Source organism: Cetorhinus maximus, unplaced genomic scaffold, assembly GCF_964194155.1.
Source record: "Cetorhinus maximus unplaced genomic scaffold, sCetMax3.hap1.1 HAP1_SCAFFOLD_510, whole genome shotgun sequence".
Lineage (NCBI taxonomy): Eukaryota > Metazoa > Chordata > Chondrichthyes > Lamniformes > Cetorhinidae > Cetorhinus > Cetorhinus maximus.
In genome coordinates, this window is record NW_027596452.1 from 52,497 (window position 1) to 71,409 (window position 18,913).

The 18,913-nt window shown below is 51.6% G+C and overlaps 1 non-coding gene and 1 pseudogene across 1 annotated transcript; both read left to right on the top strand.

Annotated features, from left to right (window-relative positions):
• The first annotated feature begins 522 nt into the window (after positions 1-522).
• On the top strand, positions 523-713 carry LOC144673908 (U2 spliceosomal RNA). The gene has a single exon (XR_013574443.1). It is a non-coding gene; the product is annotated as a U2 spliceosomal RNA (small nuclear RNA).
• A 7,522-nt stretch (positions 714-8,235) lies between these two features.
• Positions 8,236-8,414, top strand: LOC144673913 (U2 spliceosomal RNA; annotated as a pseudogene).
• Positions 8,415-18,913: the final 10,499 nt, after the last annotated feature.

Genomic DNA, 18,913 nt, shown 5'->3' on the forward strand with positions numbered 1-18,913 from the left:
AGAGTGGCTTTCAAAAGAGAATCGGATAATTATCTGAAGAGAAAATATTTGCAGGGCTATGGGGAAAAGGCAGGTGAGTGGCACTAGGGGAGTTGCTCTTGCAAAGAGCTAGCACAGACACGACAGGCCGAATGGCCTCCTTTTCTGCTCTAACCAATCTAGGACTCTATGTGTGCAGCTCTGCACACTTGCTTGCTGCATTGTCACTCACGCCCTGCAAGACACGCAACTGCTTTCAAAAGCTTCTTCCACAGCAGCCTCTGACACTGACGTCCATGTGGATAGGCACAACCCTCTCCCATCTGATTGGTGGAATACTGCCGATCTACATAACTCTGATGCAGTCTCACTGAAAGAGAGAGAACAAAGGCAACTTTTCCAATTAGAAATCCCGGGACAAATATGCCAACAGTGAAACCGTCAGTGCTTAGATATATATATACATAAGTCTTTGAACGCTGTCAGTCTGCTTTAAAGGAGGGAAGGCAGATGGCACTCGGGGAAGTCAAGGGCGGCGCCGGCATCGCTTCTCGGCCTTTTGGCTAAGATCAAGTGTAGTATCTGTTCTTATCAGTTTAATATCTGATACGTCCCTTATCTGGGGACCATATATTAAATTGATTTTTGGAGCAGGGAGATGGAATAGGGGCTTGCTCCGTCCACTCCACGCATCGACCCGGTATTGCAGTATCTCTGGGAACGGTGCACCCTCCCCTTTCCAGGGGATTTTCAATGCTAAAAATAGTTTTCTTACAAACATCTGCTTTCTTTACTTCTCAACATGTACATGTTCCAAAATCCAACTTTCTTTGGAAAAACTCAGCAAGTCTGGCAGCATCGGCCGAGAAGAAATCAGTCAACGTTTCGAGCCCTCATGGCCCTTCAGCAGAACTGAAGCATAGTTTCAACAAGGGAGAAATATAAATTGGTTTAAGGTGGGTGGGGGGGAAGAGACACATTGAGGGTGTGGTGTGAGCAGATAATCAAAAGATGTCAGAGACAAAAGGGTCAAAGAGGTGTTGAAGGTGGTGGTCTTTGTCTGAGAAAAGTGCTAATTAAGAATGCAAGACAGGATATTCAAAGTACAGCTCTAGTGGGGGTGGGGTGGAAAGACTAAAGGTCTTTAGTCTTTCCACCCCACCCCCACTAGAGCTGTACTTTGAATATCCTGTCTTGCATTCTTAATTAGCACTTTTCTCAGACAAAGACCACTACCTTCAACACCTCTTTGACCCTTTTGTCTCTGACATCTTTTGATTATCTGCTCACACTACACCCTCAATGTGTCTCTTCCCCCCCCACCCACCTTAAACCAATTTATATTTCTCCCTTGTTGAAACTATGCTTCAGTTCTGCTGAAGGGCCATGAGGGCTCGAAACGTTGACTGGTTTCTTCTCGGCCGATGCTGCCAGACTTGCTGAGTTTTTCCAGGTAATTCTGTTTTTATTTTGTTTTGGATTTCCAGCATCCGCAGTAGCTTTTAGCTTTTTGTTTTTATCCAACTTTCTTTCTTTCTCTCTCTCTCTCTCTCTCTCTCTCTCACTCACTCACCCGCAGCAGCTACACACAAAAAACACGCACGCTCACCCAACACTCACAGACAGCACTCTCATCTCACAAACACTCTACCTCACTTATACAAAAACAGCTTTCACTTGCAAATACACCTCTCAAACACTCTCTCAGCTGCACCTTTCGCCTCACAACATTTTAAACCAGCTCTCTGCTGCCGCTGCCGCTGCTGCTGCTGACACAGCAACAATCAAAACTCACACCTCAAAGCTCACACACTTTACACAGCTACTCCGAAACCTCTACATCCACATTCACACAATCCTTACATTGCACAAGGAGCCCATTCCGCCCGTCGTGCCTGCACCAGCTCTCCCGGTGAACATTTCACCTCGTGCCTTTCTCCTGCCTTCTCCACGTAACCCGGCACATGCTTTCTTTTCAAATAATCATCTCATTCCCTCTTCAATTGAACCTGCCTCCGCCGCGCTATCAGGTGGTGCATTCCAGACCCTGACCGCTCGCTGCTCCTATCGCTTTTGCTTCTTTTGCCAGTTACTTTAAACCTGTGCCCTCTCCTTCTCGATCCTTGCCCCGGTGCAAACAGTTTCTCCCTATCTACTCTCTCCAGACCCCTCATGATTTTCAATACCTCTATCAAGTCTCCTCTCAGACTTCTTTTCCCCAAGGAATACAGTCCCAACTTCTCCAATCTTACTTCATAACTCAACTTCCTCGCCCCTGGAACCAAACTCGTAAACCTCTTCTGCACTCTCTCCAATGCCTCCACTACCTTCCTAAAATGCAAGTCAAAATGCAATCCCTCAGAGTCGGCATGGCTTTACGAAGAGTAAATCGTGTTTGACTAATTTGCTAGAGTTCTTTGAAGATGTGACAAGCAAAGTGGATAACGGGGATCCTGTAGATGTAGTATGTCTGGACTTCCAGAAGGCATTTGATAAGGTGCCGCACAAAAGATTAATACACAAGATAAGATCACACGCAGCTAAGGGTAATATATTAGCTTGGATAGAGGATTGGCTAACCAACAGAAAGCAGAGAGTCAAGATAAATGGGTCTTTTGTGGATGCCAAGCTGTAACTAGTGGGGTGCCACAGGGTTCGGTCCTCGGCCCCCAACTATTTACTTGGATTCAGGAGTAGAAGGTACTATAGCTAAATTTGCAGATGACACCAAAATAGGTGGGAAAGTAAGTTGCAATGAAGAAATAAGAAATTTACAAATGGATATGGACAGGTTAGGTGAATGGGCCAAAATTTGGCAGATGGAGTTTAACTAAGTTAAATAAGTTTAATAAGTGTGCGGTTATCCATTTTGGTCAGAAGAATAAAAAGGCGACTTATTATTCAAATGGAGAGAAACTTCAGAAATGCTTCAGCACAGAGGGATCTGGGTGTCCTCGCGCACGAATCGCTGAAAGCTAGTATGCAGGTACAGCAGGTAACAAGGAAGGCGAATGGAATCGCTTCTCGGCCTTTTGGCTAAGATCAAGTGTTGCAGGGGCGACACCATGGTCCTACCAAGGCAAGGTCGGGATGGAAGGGCTATAACCAATCGCAATCGAAATCCATACCGTGGGTTACCTATCACCGTCCGAGTCACGGTGAACCACAGCGAAGGAGGATCACCTATGGATCGGGGCTTCTTCACCAGGAGGATCCTGTTGAAGGCGTGCGGCTTCCAAGCTACGGAGATCTTCACCCTGCACGACTCCCGCAAAGGCGGTTATTTTGACGTGACGTTCAAGCGGGTGGCAGACTGCGTCCGGCTCCTGAGGGTGTTCGAGGAGAAGAGAGACCTGCCGGAGATGAAGATCCTGACGGCGGAGCCGCACTTTTCTCTGCCGTTGCAACGGGAACGTGAGGTGATGGTGCATGTGTACAACCCCTTCGTCCCTGTCGCCGACGTGGTCACCTTCCTCACCAGGTACTTCGATAAGGTGGGGAGCGGCACCGAGATTCGAGACGACTTGGGGATCTGGACAGGCAAACGCCTGTTTAAGGTCACGCTAAAGACCGATGGTAAGGGAGCCATTTTCCACCCTCCTTCCAGTTTCGCTATCGGGGGAAACCGTGGCTACCTGGTCTACGCTGGGCAACCCAAGCATTGTCGCTCATGCGGCAAGGCTGGTCATGTGGCGGCCAACTGCAGCGCCTCCCTCTGCAAGATCTGCAAACAGGAAGGGCACCAGACAAAAGACTGCAAACAGGCCAAGTGCTGCAACCTGTGTGGCGAGGCAAGTCACCTCTACAGGACCTGCCCCAAACGCTGCCGTACTTACGCACAGGCAGCCAAAGCCGACCACGGGGAAGCAGAAGAAATGTTCCGTGTCACTCCAACCACCAAGGCCCCCAGGGAGCTCAACGGGACAAAGGAGGACACAGAGAGAGACAAGGTGGAGAAAGAGATTGAGGCAACAGAGAGCCAATCAACAGCACTACCCCCTGAACCTTCCAGTCCTCAGGACAGCGAATCAATGGAGGAGGAGGCAGCAGTGGAAAAGCAGCAGGGGGAGTGGCGGACGGTGAAGAACAAGAAAAGTAAGAGGGAGCGAAGAAGAAGCAAAGGCGTTTCCCAGAGAAGCGGCAAGAGGCGTCTCCCATCCGACACGGATGACAAGGGCAGCAGCTCTTCGGATGAGGAAGTGCCAGAGCGGCACCGACAGAAGAGGCGGCAAAGCTCCAGGGCGTTGGAGGACGAGACACCCGAGCTCCAGAAAATTGGAGACAACAAGGAGACCAACGCACCCCAACTTTGCCTGCAACCTGAGGAGGCCAGTGCACCACAGCCCCTGGAATCTGGGAGCAGTGAGGCAATCATCGCACCCCAGCTCCAGGAAGCCGGGAACAGCAACCCCCCAGAGGGGGTGAGTTTTGGAGAAGCTTCTCCAGCAAAGGTCATCTCAAAATCCGCTCACTACGTGAACCTCCAGATGCCACCGGAGCAGAACACGGCCAAGGAGATCTACCTCAGCCCATCCAAAGTGAAGGAATTTGAGCTCACTACGGGTATGAAGGAGCAGACTAAAGGTCTGGGACTCTCAGAGACAGTGGGTTTGGTAGGAGAATAAATGCTTTAATATGGGTTTAAAGATTGTATCCATAAATGTGCGTAGCATTAAATCTACTACGCGATGTGTTGCGACCTTGGACTACCTAGCCAAGGTCAAAGCTGACCTGTTGTTTCTGCAGGAGTGTGCGATACCGCACCTCAGCTCCTACAGGCAATGGTCACGATGGTGGTCCCACGGGCCATCGATCTGGTCGGGCGGAAACGACTCTCGTTCCTCCGGCCTGGGTATTCTGCTGCGGGGAGGCAACTTCACCGTCTCCGAGGTCAAGGAGGTGGTGGGCGGGCGACTCCTGGTAGCAGACGTAATGTACAAGAACGCTCCACTCCGGTTAATTAACGTGTACGGCCCGGCACAAGGGGCTGAGCGGCTGGAGGTTTTTCAGCAGCTCCCACTGCTGCTGGCGACCTCCAGGCCGGTCATTCTGGGCGGGGACTTCAACTGCATCATCGATGCGGCTGGACGATCCGGCAGGGCCGGAAGCAGATTGGACGCTACGTCCAGATCCCTGATGGAAACAGTTAAGGATGCCAAGCTGCACGACGTCTTCAGCAACCCTGCAGACGGAGCGCAGCGTAGATACACCTGGTCGCGGCCAGACGGGTCCATTCGTTCCAGGATAGACTTCCTGTTTGTGTCCCGTGCATTCACAGTCAGATCCACCGAGGTCAAGCCGGTGTTCTTCTCTGACCACTGCCTCCTACTGGCGGACTGCCACTTGGAGGAAGACCTGAGGGTGGGCAGGGGGGCATGGAAGCTAAATGTGCAACTGCTGACCCCAGAGAACATTGAGGAGCTCAAGAGGGATTACAAAGGTTGGAGAACCGTGAAACCCCTCTTTGAGTCCCTGACACACTGGTGGGAAGTGATCAAGGGAAGCATCAAGAGGTTCTTCATCCTCAAAGGCACCCAGAAAGCTAGAAAGGAACAGAGGGAAATGTCCCGACTCCAGGAAAAGATGCAGAATCTGCTCCGGCTGCAGTCGATGGGGGTCGATGTCAAGGAGGAGCTCCAAGAGGTGAAGGGCCAGCAAGCCTCGCACTTTGCCTCGGAGGCCTCCAAGATCATCTTCCGTTCCAGAGTCCGCTCCGTGGAGCAGGATGAGACGTGCTCACGTTTCTTCTTCCAAAAGGTACACAGAGAGCGCTCTGTGATCAGCAGCCTGAAGGAAGAAGACGGCTCAGTAAAGTCATCACGGTCCGACATTCTGAGGATCAGCAAATCCTTTTATGCCGGACTGTATGACGTGAAGCCCACGGACAGCACGGCCTCCCAGTCCTTCCTGTCCTCTATCACGGAGGTCTTAGACCACAGTACGCGGGAGAGCCTGGACAAACCGCTAACTCCTGAGGAACTGACTAAGGCCCTCGAGTCCTTCGAGAAGAGTAAAACCCCCGGAAGCGACGGCTTGCCGGCGGAGTTGTATTCGGCTCTGTGGGACTTGATCGGCCCAGACCTGCTAGGAGTGTACGAGAGTATGCTCCTGGCCGGTAGTATGTCAGAATCCATGAGGAAAGGCATCATCACCCTCATCTACAAGCACAAGGGGGAAAGGGAGGAAATTAGAAATTGGCGACCCATTTCACTGTTGAATGTGGACTATAAGATTCTGTCCAAGGTCATCGCCAACCGGGTCAAATCCGCTCTGGAATTGGTGATTCACCCTGACCAGACCTGCTCTGTGCCAGGCAGGAAGATCTCTGACAGCCTGGCGCTGCTCAGGGATACGATTGCCTATGTACAGGACAGGGGTGTGGATACCTGCCTCATCAGCTTGGATCAGGAGAAGGCCTTTGACAGAATATCGCACACCTACATGGGGGATGTGCTCTCCAAAATGGGGTTTGGGGAGGGAATTCGAAATTGGATCCAACTGCTCTACACTAACATCAGTAGCGCAGTCTCAATCAATGGGTGGGAAACGGATAGCTTTCCGATTAAATCTGGAGTCAGGCAGGGCTGTCCTCTCTCGCCTGTCCTTTTCGTGTGTTGCATAGAACCCTTTGCCGAGTCCATCAGGAAGGATCCGGGCATAAGAGGAGTGACGATCCCAGGCAGTGGAGGCACTCAGGTAAAAGCCTCCCTGTACATGGACGACGTCGCCGTCTTCTGCTCGGATCCGCTGTCGGTGCGCAGACTGATGCACATCTGCGACCAGTTCGAACTGGCCTCGGGAGCCAAGGTAAATCGTGGGAAGAGCGAGGCCATGTTCTTTGGGAACTGGGCTGACCGATCCTTTGTCCCCTTCACTGTCAGGGCTGACGGCCTGAAGGTGCTGGGGATATGGTTCGGAGGGACCGGGGCATGCGTTAGAAACTGGAAGGAGCGAGTGGCTATGGTGAAGAGGAAACTGGGCATGTGGGAGCGACGCTCCCTCTCCATTGCGGGTAAGAACCTGGTCATCAGGTGTGAGGTACTCTCGCTGTTGCTGTACGTGGCGCAGGTCTGGCCCATTCCAGACTCCTGCGCGACGGCGATCACTCGAGCCATCTTCCGCTTTATCTGGAGGTCGAAAATGGATCGTGTCCGCAGGGACGCGATCTACAAGCCTCTAGATAAAGGGGGAAAAAACGTGCCCAACATCGCCCTCATACTGATGGCCACCTTTGTGTGCGGCTGCATCAAGCGGTGCGTAGACCCTCAGTACGCAAACACCAAGTGTCACTACGTGCTGAGGTTCTACCTGTCCCCGGTGTTGCGAAGGATGGGTCTGGCCACGCTGCCGCGGAACGCTCCAAGTAGTTGGACCGTGCCGTACCACCTGTCCCTGGTGGAAAAATTGATGCAGAAAAACACCTTTGACCACAAGTCCATCAGGCAGTGGTCAGCACGTAACGTCCTAGAGGCCCTGAGGGATAAGGAGAGGGTGGACCCTGTGGGATGGTTCCCCGAGCAGACTGTCAAAGTCATTTGGCAGAATGCCTCATCGCCAGAACTTTCCAACAAGCACCAAGACGTAGCTTGGCTGGTGGTGAGAAAGGCCCTCCCCGTCAGATCCTTCCTACACGCCAGGAAGCTCACCCCCTCTGCACGTTGCCCTCGAGGTGGCTGTGGTGGGGAAGAGACCGTTGTCCACCTCCTTGTGGATTGTGCCTTTGCAAAGAAAGTCTGGAGAGAGATGCAGTGGTTGCTGTCGAGGTTCATCCCGAGCAGTTCTGTGACACAGGACTCTGTGCTCTACGGGCTGTTCCCAGGGACACACACCGAGACAAACATCGACTGCAGCTGGAGGATCATCAACTCGGTGAAAGAGGCGCTTTGGTCTGCCCGAAACTTGTTGGTCTTCCAGCACAAAGAGTTGTCCCCGACCGATTGTTGCGGACTGGCACAATCCAAAGTCCAGGACTACGTGCTGAGGGACGCACTAAAGCTTGGGGCAGCTGCCGCAAAGGCGCAATGGGGAAGGGTCGCTGTCTAAGACCTTTCTACCACAGCGCACCGAGAGACTGGGAACTGTTTAGAGCCCCTCGGGCTGTACAGATCAAAATGAAAGGCTGTAAATGATTGTAATATTGTTTGTACTAATGCACCTGGTGATACATTTTGTAAAAGTTTAACCCTGGATTGTACCCTTGTAAGGTTGTTTTTGAAATGGTGTGGAATGTGATTGAAGATATTTTATGAATAAAGTATATTTTTACAAAAAAAAAAAAAAAATCTGTTCTTATCAGTTTAATATCTGATACGTCCCTTATCTGGGGACCATATATTAAATTGATTTTTGGAGCAGGGAGATGGAATAGGGGCTTGCTCCGTCCACTCCACACATCGACCCGGTATTGCAGTATCTCTGGGAACGGTGCACCCTCCCCTTTCCAGGGGATTTTCAATGCTAAAAATAGTTTTCTTACAAACATCTGCTTTCTTTACTTCTCAACATGTACATGTTCCAAAATCCAACTTTCTTTCTTTCTCTCTCTCTCTCTCTCTCTCTCTCTCACTCACTCACTCACCCGCAGCAGCTACACACAAAAAACACGCACTCTCACCCAACACTCGCTGGCAGGGCCGGCAGCAGATTGGACGCTACGTCCAGATCCCTGATGGAAACAGTTAAGGATGCCAAGCTGCACGACGTCTTCAGCAACCCTGCAGACGGAGCGCAGCGTAGATACACCTGGTCGCGGCCAGACGGGTCCATTCGTTCCAGGATAGACTTCCTGTTTGTGTCCCGTGCATTCACAGTCAGATCCACCGAGGTCAAGCCGGTGTTCTTCTCTGACCACTGCCTCCTACTGGCGGACTGCCACTTGGAGAAGGACCTGAGGGTGGGCAGGGGGGCATGGAAGCTAAATGTGCAACTGCTGACCCCAGAGAACATTGAGGAGCTCAAGAGGGATTACAAAGGTTGGAGAACCGTGAAACCCCTCTTTGAGTCCCTGACACACTGGTGGGAAGCGATCAAGGGAAACATCACGAGGTTTTTCATCCTCAAAGGCACCCAGAAAGCTAGAAAGGAACCGAGGGAAATGTCCCGACTCCAGAAAAAGATGCAGAATCTGCTCCGGCTGCAGTCGATGGGGGTCGATGTCAAGGAGGAGCTCCAAGAGGTGAAGGGCCAGCAAGCCTCGCACTTTGCCTCGGAGGCCTCCAAGATCATCTTCCGTTCCAGAGTCCGCTCCATGGAGCAGGATGAGACGTGCTCACGTTTCTTCTTCCAAAAGGTACACAGAGAGCGCTCTGTGATCAGCAGCCTGAAGGAAGAAGACGGCTCAGTAAAGTCATCACGGTCCGACATTCTGAGGATCAGCAAATCCTTTTATGCCGGATTGTATGACGTGAAGCCCACGGACAGCACGGCCTCCCAGTCCTTCCTGTCCTCTATCACGGAGGTCTTAGACCACAGTACGCGGGAGAGCCTGGACAAACCGCTAACTCCTGATGAACTGACTAAGGCCCTCGAGTCCTTGGAGAAGAGTAAAACCCCCGGAAGCGACGGCTTGCCGACGGAGTTGTATTCGGCTCTGTGGGACTTGATCGGGCCAGACCTGCTAGGAGTGTACGAGAGTATGCTCCTGGCCGGTAGTATGTCAGAATCCATGAGGAAAGGCATCATCACCCTCATCTACAAGCACAAGGGGGAAAGGGAGGAAATTAGAAATTGGCGACCCATTTCACTGTTGAATGTGGACTATAAGATTCTGTCCAAGGTCATCACCAACCGGGTCAAATCCGCTCTGGAATTGGTGATTCACCCTGACCAGACCTGCTCTGTGCCAGGCAGGAAGATCTCTGACAGCCTGGCGCTGCTCAGGGATACGATTGCCTATGTACAGGACAGGGGGGTGGATACCTGCCTCATCAGCTTGGATCAGGAGAAGGCCTTTGACAGAATATCCCACACCTACATGGTAGATGTGCGCTCCAAAATGGGGTTTGGGGAGGGAATTCGAAATTGGATCCAACTGCTCTACACTAACATCAGTAGCGCAGTCTCAATCAACGGGTGGGAAACAGATAGCTTTCCGATTAAATCTGGAGTCAGGCAGGGCTGTCCTCTCTCGCCTGTTCTTTTCGTGTGTTGCATAGAACCCTTTGCCGAGTCCATCAGGAAGGATCCGGGCATAAGAGGAGTGACGATCCCAGGCAGTGGAGGCATTCAGGTAAAAGCCTCCCTGTACATGGACGACGTCGCCGTCTTCTGGTCGGATCCGCTGTCGGTGCGCAGACTGATCCACATCTGCGACAAGATAGGATATAAAGCAGTGTAAAGTAAGTTAATAACAAATTGAGAAAGTAAATATGGAACACAAAATATTTTAAAACGAGGGCACAGGTTAAAAACATGATCCTAATTTCTGTTGAACTGAATGAGGCGAGTCATTACAGTGCGTGACCGATTTGTTTAAGTGTGCGGGCCCATTAAATTTTTTGCACAGCCGCGCAAATTTAAAGGGGCTTATGTGGCGGTGTGTCTGTGAGGAAACGTTGACTGTGACCTCTCCTCATATCTTGTATCCCACTGTGAAACCATCTTCAGCTCCCAAATTGCACTCAGACAATGTGCTATATTTGCATATTGTGCAGGAGTCGGGGGAGGGGTCATGGGGCTGCCCCTTGTCTCTGTACTTGAAAACTGTCTCTAATGGCAGCCAGGCAGCAACTGTTGTGCTTACTCAAAGCCAACCTGAAGAAAAGGCAAGACATGTTGGGTGCTGAGAGGGAGAAGCATTGCCACTTTAGGTTCTACTTGGATTTTACTGAGGTAAAAGGTGATTGAAAAAGTCAAGCATTTCTCCCCTAGCAGTTACCACTGAGGACAAATAATAGCGAGCGCTGATCTGTCACTGAGCACTGAGGCCGGCCAAGGGGAGGCATCTGAAAGCTGCAGAGAAAGCAAGAAGCCAGGATGGACGACTGAGAATACAGAAAAATACTGGCTGAGGTAGACAGCAAAAACTGTGACACAAGCTCAGGTAAGCGTGGTGTTTTGCAGTTCAAGTGCATCACTTTGTGACAGTATAGATATTTTTCACTTTCCTAGGATAAGGCTGTTCCCTTTCTAGAAGTTAGAAGCAGCCGTGCAGATGTATTTTCTGCGCTCCTTTGCTTGCCTGCTGAATAGGACTGATTGGAGGTGAAAAGGTGATTAAAAGAGAGCCGACATCATTGCAGGCTGGCAGATGGTGTGCTGTGCTGTGCACGCAGGTGGTTTTGTTGTTTGGCTTGTATGTGACTTCTGGTTGAAGCTGAAAGATTTCTAAAATTTTGAAGGAAATAATCTTTGAGAAGGGGAGAAACATTTTCAACATTTTAACAGGATCTAAGGCTGTTCACTGTGTCGTACCTGTACTTATCCTTGCTGCCACCTGTCTTCTCACTGCTGATCATCATCTTGTGTTATTATAATGATATAATGCATTGGACCTATTTACTGTGACTTCATAACATGACACATTTCCCTTCTGGTGATGTCATGCTGACATCCCGTAAAGGAAATAGACCAACAGTCAGCCCAAAAGAAGGCCCAATGCCAAGCAAAGGAAGCCCATAACGAGGATGCTAGACAGCTCGTACAAAAGAAAGCAGGGCATCAGGAAACAACTCAACAGCAGCTGACGTAGTACTCTCCAGGTTCAGTGCAGGAGAAGTACTGGAATCAGTAAAAACTAATGCCCCTACATGTACGAACATACAACTTAGGAGCAGGAGTAGGCCACTGGGCCCCAAGAGCCTGCTCCACTATTCAGAAGATCATGGCTGATCTGATTGCAACCTCAACCCCACATTCCTGCCTACCACCGATAACCTTCCACCCCGCCTTGTTAATCTATCCAGCTCTGTCTTGAAAATATTCAAAGACCCTGTTTCCACCACCTTTTGAGGAAGAGAGTTCCAAAGACTCACTACGCTCTGAGAGAAACGCTCCTGACTTTGCCTTCCCTGTAGATGTGGAAGGAGTTTAGCTGCATGCCAGGTCAGCCGGCAAGCTCCACAGACTGATCGGCGCAGGCTTGGAGGGCCGAAATACATGTTCCTGTGCTGTACGTTTTTTTTGTTCTTTGTTCTTTGACTGCCCAAACTGAAAGCAAAGACAAAAATACAGCAGGCCTCGATCGAAGAACTCCTCTGCGCTGTGAGCTAGTTGCTCACACGGAAACTCAGCTACAAAGACTCGTGGATTGTCTCTCATGCCTGTCACGTGTTCTCCCTTGTGACTGACCGTTTCTCGAAATTTCCCATTACCTGCCAGTTACACGACACATCTAGCGCAACCATTGCAGGAAGGAACATTGCAGACATTTCAAAATGGTCATAACAGACAGTCAGACAGTGCAATGGTATTTAAGTTGCCTACATAGATCATGTTTCACTCTGAGGTGCTTCAAGGCAAAAGTGATACATGTAGTATTCACTGGAAACATTCACCGTGTGTCTTACAGCCCGAGGAGCCTATGCAAATCCCAGCCCCTTGGTGCACTATGGCTGAAAGGTCGTAGACAGCCACCTTTCCCCATTGCGCCTCTGCCCCAAACTTTAGTGCGTCCCTCAGCACGTAGTCCTGGACCTTGGAATGTGCCAACTCTTTGCAATGGAAGACCAAGAAGTTTCAGGCAGCCAAAGAGCGTCTTTCACCGAGTTGATCCTCCGGCTGCAGTTGATGCTTGTCTCGGCGTGTGTCCCTGGGAACAGCCCGTAGAGCACAGTGTCCGGACCTGTGTCACGGAACTGCTCGGGATGAACCTCGACAAGAACCACGGCCACTCTCTTCAGACCTTTTCTGCAAAGGCAGATTCCACAAGGAGGTGGGCAACGGTCTCTTCCCCACCACAGCCACCTCGAGGGCAACGTGCAGAGGGGGTGAGGCTCCTGGCGTGTAGGAAGGACCTGACGGCAAGGTCCTTTCTCACCACCAGCCAAGCTACGTCTTTGTGCTTGTTGGAAGGTTCTGGTGATGAGGCATTCTGCCAAATGACCCTGACAGTCTGTTCGGCGAACCATCCGACGGGATCCACCATCTCCTTTTCCCGCAGGGCCTCTAGGGTGATACGTGCTAACCACTGCCTGATGGACTTGCGGTTCCTCTGCATAATTTTTCCACACGGGACAGGTGATATGGCACTTGGAGCTTTCCGTGGCAGCGTGACCAGACCCATCCTTCGCAACACCAGGGACAGGTAGAACCTCAGCACGTAGTGACGCTTGGTGTTTGGGTCTACACACAGCTTGATACAGCCATACACAAAGGTGGCCATCAGGATGAGGGTGATGTTGGGCATGTTTTCTCCCCCTTCATCCAGAGGTTTTTTACATCATGTCCCTGCAAACATGGTCCACTTTTGACCTCCAGACAAAGCGGAAGTTGGCTCGCGTGATCGCCACAGCGCAGGAGTGAGGAATGGGCCAGACCTGCGCCATGTACAACACTGAGAGTGCCTCACGCCTGATGAGCAGGTTCTTACCCGCAATGGAGAGGGAGCTTTGCTCCCACAAGCCCAGTTCTTTTCTCACCATGGCTACTCGCTCCTTCCAGTTTCTAACGCATTCCCTGGTCCCTCCGAACCATATCCCCAGCAGCTTCAGGCAGTCTGACCTGCTGGTGAAAGGGACAAAGCTTAGTTCAGTTCCCAAAGGGCACGGCCTCGCTCTTGCCACGGTTTACCCTTGGCACCCGAGGCCGGTTCGAAGTGGTCGCAGGTGTTGATCGGTCTGCGCACCGATGTGTGAAAAGTGGGGAGTTGACCGTACTACCGCATCACCACACTGCCCCAGGTCCAATAGCATGGCGGAATGTATATACTGTAAAGTGCTTACTTATGAAATGTCAGCAAAGTAAACAAGGCTTGTGACGGCCTGTCACAATGCTACACCTTAGAGCGACAGCGCTCAGTGCAACCACTCCTTCACCAGCAGAATTACAGTGCGAACAACCCTTCCCAGTCATCATTGGACAAAAGGTATGACTACAACACCCAACCGATGGAACATGAAATCCGGCAGAAATCAGCAGCATCTGTCCAGAACCATGATCAGATCAAGTACGAGCACCCATTGTGAAGAAACCGATGGCGAATCAGGGAAGTACCAGAACAAGAAACACCAAGTAACCCCATCGCAAGCAGAACGCGATCTAAGACACGATCCCAGCGCAAGACTCCTACAGACAACCAGAATTGTGAGAACGTACGGCAATCTCAAACCAACTTCACAGTATCAACGAACCACCATTCCGTCCCAGGGACTCATAAGGTGATCACTTTGTACAATTGTAGGTTCAAACACAGAAGAGCAATTTGTTGTAATGTAAATAGTTCTTATTATTTAAGGGTACAGCTTGGAGTTGTTGTGGTATACCTTTAAAGAGCGTATCTAAAATTGCTGTGCATCGCCAGGCAGGGTGTGACGTGTATATACTCATGTATAATTCTCGGGCCGATGATAGGAGCTGTCCTAGAGACCTAGATATTGTTGTATATATTTCATCTCTTCAAATCAAAGAATTGAGTTAGCGATCCTCTTTGTGTCGTCGGTGTGTTTGCGTAAGGTGGAAAACACAACATGGAGGACCCCCATTTAAAGTGAATGGCAAAAGAACTAAGGCGACATGAGGAGAAACCTTCTTGCGCAGCGAGTGGTTAGAATCTGCAATGCACTGCCTGAGAGTGTGCTGGGGGCACTTTCAAGAGTGGCTTTCAAAAGAGAATCGGATAATTATCTGAAGAGAAAATATTTGCAGGGCTATGGGGAAAAGGCAGGTGAGTGGCACTAGGGGAGTTGCTCTTGCAAAGAGCTAGCACAGACACGACAGGCCGAATGGCCTCCTTTTCTGCTCTAACCAATCTAGGACTCTATGTGTGCAGCTCTGCACACTTGCTTGCTGCATTGTCACTCACGCCCTGCAAGACACGCAACTGCTTTCAAAAGCTTCTTCCACAGCAGCCTCTGACACTGACGTCCATGTGGATAGGCACAACCCTCTCCCATCTGATTGGTGGAATACTGCCGATCTACATAACTCTGATGCAGTCTCACTGAAAGAGAGAGAACAAAGGCAACTTTTCCAATTAGAAATCCCGGGACAAATATGCCAACAGTGAAACCGTCAGTGCTTAGATATATATATACATAAGTCTTTGAACGCTGTCAGTCTGCTTTAAAGGAGGGAAGGCAGATGGCACTCGGGGAAGTCAAGGGCGGCGCCGGCATCGCTTCTCGGCCTTTTGGCTAAGATCAAGTGTAAAGACTGGATCGGCCCGGACCTGCTAGAAGTGTACGAGAGTATGCTTCTGGCTGGCCGTTCACCTTTTGGCTAAGATCAAGTGTTGCAGGAGCGACACCATGGTCCTGCCATGGCAAGGTCGGGATGGAAGGGCGAAAACCAATCGCAATCCGAATTCATACCGTGGGTTACCTATCACCGTCCGAGTCACGGTAAACCACAGCGACGAAGGAGGATCACCTATGGATCGGGGCTTCTTCACCAGGAGGATCCTGTTGAAGGCGTGCGGCTTCCAAGCTACGGAGATCTTCACCCTGCACGACTCCCGCAAAGGTGGTTATTTCGACGTCACGTTCAAGCAAGTGGCAGACTGCGTCCGGCTCCTGAGGGTGTTCGAGGAGAAGAGAGACCTGCCGGAGATGAAGATCCTGACGGCGGAGCCGCACTTTTCTCTGCCGTTGCAACGGGAACGTGAGGTGATGGTGCATGTGTACAACCCCTTCGTCCCTGTCGCCGACGTGGTCACCTTCCTCACCAGGTACTTCGATAAGGTGGGGAGCGGCACTGAGATTCGAGACGACTTGGGGATCTGGACAGGCAAACGCCTGTTTAAGGTCACGCTAAAGACCGATGGTAAGGGAGCCATTTTCCACCCTCCCTCCAGTTTCGCAATCGGGGGAAACCGTGGCTACCTGGTCTACGCTGGGCAACCCAAGCATTGCCGCTCATGCGGCAAGGCTGGTCATGTGGCGGCCAACTGCAGCGCCTCCCTCTGCAAGATCTGCAAACAGGAAGGGCACCAGACAAAAGACTGCAAACAGGCCAAGTGCTGCAACCTGTGTGGCGAGGCAAGTCACCTCTACAGGACCTGCCCCAAACGCTGCCGTACTTACGCACAGGCAGCCAAAGCCGACCACGGGGAAGCAGAAGAAATGTTCCGTGTCACTCCAACCACCAAGGCCCCCAGGGAGCTCAACGGGACAAAGGAGGACACAGAGAGAGACAAGGTGGAGAAAGAGATTGAGGCAACAGAGAGCCAATCAACAGCACCACCCCCTGAACCTTCCAGTCCTCAGGACAGCGAATCAATGGAGGAGGAGGCAGCAGTGGAAAAGCAGCAGGGGGAGTGGCGGACGGTGAAGAACAAGAAAAGTAAGAGGGAGCGAAGAAGAAGCAAAGGCGTTTCCCAGAGAAGCGGCAAGAGGCGTCTCCCATCCGACACGGATGACAAGGGCAGCAGCTCTTCGGATGAGGAAGTGCCAGAGCGGCACCGACAGAAGAGGCGGCAAAGCTCCAGGGCGTTGGAGGACGAGACACCCGAGCTCCAGAAAATTGGAGACAACAAGGAGACCAACGCACCCCAACTTTGCCTGCAACCTGAGGAGGCCAGTGCACCACAGCCCCTGGAATCTGGGAGCAGTGAGGCAATCATCGCACCCCAGCTCCAGGAAGCCGGGAACAGCAACCCCCCAGAGGGGGTGAGTTTTGGAGAAGCTTCTCCAGCAAAGGTCATCTCAAAATCCGCTCACTACGTGAACCTCCAGATGCCACTGGAGCAGAACACGGCCAAGGAGATCTACCTCAGCCCATCCAAAGTGAAGGAATTTGAGCTCACTACGGGTATGAAGGAGCAGACTAAAGGTCTGGGACTCTCAGAGACAGTGGGTTTGGTAGGAGAATAAATGCTTTAATATGGGTTTAAAGATTGTATCCATAAATGTGCGTAGCATTAAATCTACTACGCGATGTGTTGCGACCTTGGACTACCTAGCCAAGGTCAAAGCTGACCTGTTGTTTCTGCAGGAGTGTGCGATACCGCACCTCAGCTCCTACAGGCAATGGTCACGATGGTGGTCCCACGGGCCATCGATCTGGTCGGGCGGAAACGACTCTCGTTCCTCCGGCCTGGGTATTCTGCTGCGGGGAGGCAACTTCACCGTCTCCGAGGTCAAGGAGGTGGTGGGCGGGCGACTCCTGGTAGCAGACGTAATGTACAAGAACGCTCCACTCCGGTTAATTAACGTGTACGGCCCGGCACAAAGGGCTGAGCGGCTGGAGGTTTTTCAGCAGCTCCCACTGCTGCTGGCGACCTCCAGGCCGGTCATTCTGGGCGGGGACTTCAACTGCATCATCGATGCGGCTGGACGATCCGGCAGGGCCGGAAGCAGATTGGACGCTACGTCCAGATCCCTGATGGAAACAGTTAAGGATGCCAAGCTGCACGACGTCTTCAGCAACCCTGCAGACGGAGCGCAGCGTAGATACACCTGGTCGCGGCCAGACGGGTCCATTCGTTCCAGGATAGACTTCCTGTTTGTGTCCCGTGCATTCACAGTCAGATCCACCGAGGTCAAGCCGGTGTTCTTCTCTGACCACTGCCTCCTACTGGCGGACTGCCACTTGGAGGAAGACCTGAGGGTGGGCAGGGGGGCATGGAAGCTAAATGTGCAACTGCTGACCCCAGAGAACATTGAGGAGCTCAAGAGGGATTACAAAGGTTGGAGAACCGTGAAACCCCTCTTTGAGTCCCTGACACACTGGTGGGAAGTGATCAAGGGAAGCATCAAGAGGTTTTTCATCCTCAAAGGCACCCAGAAAGCTAGAAAGGAACAGAGGGAAATGTCCCGACTCCAGGAAAAGATGCAGAATCTGCTCCGGCTGCAGTCGATGGGGGTCGATGTCAAGGAGGAGCTCCAAGAGGTGAAGGGCCAGCAAGCCTCGCACTTTGCCTCGGAGGCCTCCAAGATCATCTTCCGTTCCAGAGTCCGCTCCGTGGAGCAGGATGAGACGTGCTCACGTTTCTTCTTCCAAAAGGTACACAGAGAGCGCTCTGTGATCAGCAGCCTGAAGGAAGAAGACGGCTCAGTAAAGTCATCACGGTCCGACATTCTGAGGATCAGCAAATCCTTTTATGCCGGACTGTATGACGTGAAGCCCACGGACAGCACGGCCTCCCAGTCCTTCCTGTCCTCTATCACGGAGGTCCTAGACCACAGTACGCGGGAGAGCCTAGACAAACCGCTAACTCCTGACGAACTGACTAAGGCCCTCGAGTCCTTCGAGAAGAGTAAAACCCCCGGAAGCGACGGCCTGCCGGCGGAGTTGTATTCGGCTCTGTGGGACTGGATCGGCCCAGACCTGCTAGAAGTGTACGAGAGTATGCTCCTGGCCGGCAGCATGTCAGAATCCATGAGGAAAGGCATCATCACCCTCATCTACAAGCACAAGGGGGAAAGGGAGGAAATTAGAAATTGGCGACCCATTTCACTGTTGAATGTGGACTATAAGATTCTGTCCAAGGTCATCGCCAACCGGGTCAAATCCGCTCTGGAATTGGTGATTCACCCTGACCAGACCTGCTCTGTGCCAGGCAGGAAGATCTCTGACAGCCTGGCGCTGCTCAGGGATACGATTGCCTATGTACAGGACAGGGGTGTGGATACCTGCCTCATCAGCTTGGATCAGGAGAAGGCCTTTGACAGAATATCGCACACCTACATGGGGGATGTGCTCTCCAAAATGGGGTTTGGGGAGGGAATTCGAAATTGGATCCAACTGCTCTACACTAACATCAGTAGCGCAGTCTCAATCAATGGGTGGGAAACAGATAGCTTTCCGATTAAATCTGGAGTCAGGCAGGGCTGCCCTC